Raw genomic sequence first — 6000 nt, forward strand, 5'->3', positions numbered from 1 at the left:
TGTGAGACAGGCCAAGCTTAGAGCATTTAATCAGCTATAATTCATGGTGACACCAAGGCTTCACATTACTCTGTAGGTTGGGGAGGCTTCCGGTGGCGGCCATGAGCTGAGCGGTCACGCAAAAGGTGGCTGTCGCATGGAATCCTCAGTTATGATATTTTATCTGCAGCAAACGGGCAATAAAAATATCTACAACCACCCCCCCCCCCCCCCCCCCCCTCCCCAGTCGAACCCCCGTTAATGCACTGACAAGCAACAATTGAAAAAAATCAGCCGTCCAGTTGAAAAGGCAGCAAAGATGAGGGGAGAGAAACCTCAGCCTCAGAGCAGGCAGCCACACAAGATGGCATTGAACCGGGAAGGGCTGACCCCATAGAGCTCCCAGTGCAGACGCTGATGGATAAGCTCACGGGCTTCATCACTTCCAACCTCCAAAGACACAGGGAGGAGTTGAAAAGAGACCTCCTGGCAGCATTTGCGATAGCAGTGGAAGCTGCGATAGCCACCATGAGAGAAGCTATGGCCAAGATGGAGCGGAGGCTTGACGCCCAAGAGACAACAGCAAGAGACCTCGAGGAGGCCGCCGCGGACCAAGGGGGCCGGACCCTGACACTCGAGGCCGATATGGCGAGGCTGATCAGGACTCAGAAGGGGAGCCACCAGGGGTGATAATCGTGAGGCTGCACGAGGACAAAGAGCGGATCCTGAGGTGGGCGAAAGGAGCGAGAGTGTATAAGTGGGAAGGACATTCCATCCGCTTGTACCAAGACATTGGGGCAAACCTGGCTAAGTGTCGGGCTGAATTCAACAGTGCCATCTCCGTCCTGTACAAAAGTAAGGTGCAGTTTGGCCTGCTCTACCCTGCCAAGCTGTGGGTTACACACCAGGGGGAGGAATACTACTCCCACACCCCAGAGGAAGCCAACAGGTTTGTCCAAAAGAACGGTCTGGGCAAACAGGGATAGAACACAATGGCCAGAAATCGGGCTGCGAAAGAAGGGCAGGGACAAACTCAGACAACAGTGGGGGGAAAGCGGGGGCGGGGGCTGACGGGGTTTATATAGAAGAACCTGTTCAATGGAGGAGTTGCTACTCTAGTGAGTCAGCTGTTGTACAGGAGTACAGCAAAGGTGGAGGCTGCGGCCACTCCCGGGAGGTCGAGAGCGATGGCAGAAGGGGTCTTTGGTCTTCTACACCTTGCAAAGGAATCCACCAAACATCTTGACTTGTCCCAACTGGGATCTTTATTCAGTCACACACAGTATGATAGCAATCTGTTACTGAGCACATTATCATGGAGTCTCTTTGTACTCATCTGGAACTACACCTAGCACGGTTGCTCACCTGTATGTCTTACAACCATCTCCCACAACCATCTGGTGATGGCTGGATGTGTCTCCATTTATATGGGAGTCCCTGGTCACATGACCATGGCTTTGAGACCACATGGTGTGTCTGCACCACCACCTGCTGGTTGGAGGTCGCGCATCATCCATCTGTGATATTGCTCACAAGATGCTGCTGGACTTGCTGAGTTTTGTTTTGTTTCAGATTCGGTGATAGATGATGTTCAACGCAGAGAAATGTGCGATGATGCATTTTCTTAGGAAGAACATGGAGAGGCAACATAAAATAAAGATACAATTCTTAAAGTGGGTGCAGGAGCAGAGGGACTTGGCTGCATATGCACAAATCACTGAAGGTGGCACAGCAGGTGGAGAGAGCAGTTAACGTACACATTATCCTGGGCTTTATTAATAGGGACATAGAGCACAAGAGCAGTGAAGTTATGCTGAACTTATAGAAGACATTGGTTAGGCCTCAGCTGGAATACTGTTTGCAACTCTGGGTGCCAGACTATAGGAAGGATATGAGTGCATTGCAGAGAGTGCAGAAGAGGTTTACAAGAATGGTTCCAGGGATGAGAAACTTCAGTTATGAGGAGAGATTGGAGAGGTTAGGATTGTTTTCCTTGGAGAGAAGAAGGCTAAGTGGAGATTTGATAGAGATGTTCAAAATCATAAGGGGACTGGACAGATTGGACAAGGAGAAACTATTCCCACTCGTAAAAGGATCATGAACGAGACTTCCGGTTGCGGCTATGACCAGCTAAGTCGCACATTTGGCAGCTCCTGCGACAAAGGTGTTTAAGGGCCGATTGGAGGGCCCCGACGGTACTGTAAAGACGAATCCCGGTGGGGGAAGGCTCCCTGAGGAGAGTGAGACCAACTTTATGGTCGGTACTCGGAGTGGGGCGACAAAAAAAGCGGCAGCAGCTCCCCGAAAAAAGCGGGGGAAGAGGACCAAAATGGCGGCCGGTGGCGCACTAGAAGATTGGAGAAAATGGGCGGAGGAGCAGCAGGCCGCTCTCCTCCGGTGTTTTACGGAGCTGAAAGTGGAACTCTTAGAGTCTATGAACGCGACGACCACAAGGCTGATGGGGGCCCAGGCGACCCAAGAGGCGTCGATAAGAGAGCTGCAGCAGGAGATGACTGCAAGGGAGGAGGAGGCCACGGTCCTCGTGGGAAAGGTGGAGGTGCACGAGGCACTCCACCTGAAATGGCAGAGCCGCTTTGAGGAGCTGGACACTCGAATGAGGCGGAAGAACTTGAGGATCCTGGGCCTAGCAGAAGGCCTGGAGGGGCCTGATCTCCCGAATTATGTAGCGGAGATGCTGAGCTCCCTGATGGGAGAGGGGGCCGGTCCATCGCCCCTGGAGCTGGAAGAAGCATATCGGGTCATGGCTAGGCGGCCTAGGGCGAACGAGCCCCCGAGGGCGGTGCTGGTGCGATTCCAGCGTTTCTGTGATCGGGAGAAAGTGCTGAGGTGGGCCAAGAGGGAGAAAAGCAGCAAATGGGAGAATTCGACGGTGCGGATATATCAGGACTGGAGTGCGGAGGTGGCAAAGCGGCGGGCCCGGTTTAACCGGACGAAGGCGGTGCTGCACGCAAAGAGGATCAAGTTCGGAATGCTGCAGCCAGCGCGTTTGTGGGTCACCTACAAGGACCAGCACCATTACTTTGAGACCCCAGAGGAGGCATGGACTTTTGTTCGGGAGGAAAAGCTGGACCTGAACTAGAACTTGGGAACGCCGGCGGTCGAGGCCGCCCGAGTACCCTTGACTGATCAAGTGGCCCATGTCTTTCTTAGGCCAGGTCGGAACTTGGTTAAAGTTGATGGATCGTTTGGTTTCTTTGAAACTTGTGTTATGGGGGGTTTCTTTGTTCCTTTTTGTGTGTCTCTTCCCGTTGCCAACTTCCCTTAATTATTGTTGTTGTAGGGGGGGCTTTTTTTTTACTGTTTTTTGATCTGCTCTTTAAGGGTTATGGTTACTGTTCTGTTCGATGGAGGGTGATGGTTAAATACGTTATTATTGGGTAGTTATTTAGTTATGCAGGCATAGTTATGTATTTATGTATTTATTTGAGATTTGTTATTTATATTGTTATATTGTTAAGTTGGGGAGGCGGGACGGGGGGGGTGCAAGTTGGTTATGCGTGTTTTCTTTTTCTCTTTTTTCTTCCTCTCGTTTTAAGGGGGCTTTTTTATGGGCTTGGATGGGGACGGGGGTGGAATTGAAGATGGCGGGGTAGGGTGTGGCCGGGCGAAAGCGCGGGCTTTCCCCTGTTTCCCGCGCGCGGGACGGAGGAAGGGGGAGGAGAGAAGAGTGGGGTGTGGCCAGCAATGGCGGCTTTTCCCGCGCTGAAGCGGGGTCAGAGAGGGATGGCAAGGGGGGGGGGAGGCCCCTCCCCCCCCACATCGGGAGGAGTCGGAGTGTGGCAGGGGCAGCCGGGTCAGCGAAAACCAGCTGACTCTCGGGAGTACGATGGTGGATACACCGCGGCTAGGAGGGGTCCTAGCCAGGGGGGGGGGGGGGGGGGGGGGTTAGGGGGGGATACCGGGTTGCTGCTGGAAAGGCCGAGGACGGGAAGGGAAGAACGGGAGGAGAGAGGGGGAGGGGCCATCGCCATGGGGAACGGGTCAGAAGGGGAGGGTCGACCCGGGGCGAACAGGGGACAGGACATGGCTAATAGACAGGGGAAAGGGACGGGTCGCTCCGCGACCCGGTTGATTACTTGGAACGTGAGGGGGCTGAATGGGCCGGTCAAGAGATCAAGGGTTTTTTCACACCTAAAGGGACTGCAGGCGGATGTGGCAATGTTGCAGGAGACTCACTTGAGAGTAGTAGACCAGGTACGCCTGAGAAGGGGGTGGGTGGGACAGGTGTTCCACTCAGGCTTGGACGCAAAGAACCGGGGGGTGGCGATTTTGGTGGGAAAGAGGGTGTCGTTCGTGGCGGCGCAGGTGGTAGCAGATAAGGAGGGTAGGTACGTGATGGTGAAGGGTAGGCTGCAGGGAGAGAATGTGGTGCTGGTGAATGTGTATGCCCCGAATTGGGATGACGCGGGTTTTATGAGGCGCCTGTTGGGCCTCATTCCGGGTCTGGAGGCAGGGGGCCTGATCATGGGGGGGGACTTCAATACAGTGCTCGACCCTGGGCTGGACAGATCGAGTTCCAGGACGAATAGGAGGCCGGCAGCGGCAGAGGTGCTAAGGGGGTTCATGGAGCAGATGGGGGGGGTAGACCCTTGGAGATTTGGCAGGCCAAGGGCGAGGGAGTATTCTTTTTTCTCCCACGTCCACAGGGTGTACTCCAGAATAGACTTTTTTGTACTGAGCAGGGGGCTGATTTCGAGAGTGCAGGACACGGAGTACTCGGCCATTGCGATTTCGGACCATGCACCACACTGGGTAGAGGTAGAACTGGGGGAAGCACGGGACCAGCGCCCGTTGTGGCGCCTGGATGTGGGGCTGCTGGCGGACGAGGAGGTGTGCGGAAGGGTCCGGAAGGGCATTGAGAGATATCTGGGCACGAACGACACGGGCGAGGTGAAGGTGGGGATAGTCTGGGAGGCCCTGAAAGCAGTGATCAGAGGAGAGCTGATCTCCATAAGGGCACACAGAGAAAGGAAGGAGAGGCAGGAGAGGGAGAGACTGGTGGGGGAACTTATAGAAGTGGACAGGAGATATGCGGAGACACCAGAGGAGGGGCTGTTGAGGGAGCGGCGCAGTTTACAGGCCCAGTTTGACCTACTGACCACTAGGAAGGCGGAGACGCAATGGAGAAGGGCACAGGGCGCGGTCTATGAGTACGGGGAAAAGGCGAGCAGGATGCTGGCACACCAGCTGCGCAAGCGAGATGCAGCCAGAGAGATTGGGGGAGTGAGAGAGAAGGGAGGGAACGTAGTGCAGAAGGGGCAAGAGGTGAACGGGGTCTTCAGGGATTTCTACAGGGAATTGTACCGGTCTGAGCCGCCCAGGAGGAGGGGGGGAATGGAGAACTTCCTCGATAGATTGAGGTTCCCAAAGGTCCAGGAGGAACGGGTGGAGGGGCTGGGGGCGCCGATAGAGATGCAGGAGCTAGTTAAAGGGATAGGCCAGATGCAGGCGGGGAAGGCGCCGGGGCCGGATGGGTTCCCGGTGGAATTTTATAAGAAGTATGTGGACTTGGTGGGTCCAGTGCTGGTGCGAGCCTTCAATGAGGCGCGAGAGGGGGGGGTTCTGCCCCCGACAATGTCACAGGCCCTGATCTCCTTGATCCTGAAGCGGGACAAAGACCCTGTACAGTGCGGGTCCTACAGGCCTATCTCCCTCTTGAATGTAGATGCCAAACTGTTGGCAAAGGTCCTGGCAACCAGAATAAAGGATTGTGTGCCAGGGGTAATCCATGAGGACCAGACGGGGTTCGTAAAGGGACGACAACTTAACACAAATGTCCGGAGACTGTTGAATGTGATTATGATGCCAGCAGTGGAGGGGGAGGCTGAGATAGTGGTAGCACTGGATGCGGAGAAGGCATTCGATAGGGTGGAGTGGGAATACCTGTGGGAGACGCTGGAACGGTTTGGGTTTGGGGAGGGATTTATCAAGTGGGTGAAGCTGCTGTATTCGGCCCCGATGGCGAGTGTGGTTACAAACGGGAGGAGGTCAGAGTATTTT

Source organism: Scyliorhinus canicula, chromosome 13 (genome assembly GCF_902713615.1).
Source record: "Scyliorhinus canicula chromosome 13, sScyCan1.1, whole genome shotgun sequence".
In the NCBI taxonomy this organism is placed as follows: Eukaryota; Metazoa; Chordata; class Chondrichthyes; order Carcharhiniformes; family Scyliorhinidae; genus Scyliorhinus; species Scyliorhinus canicula.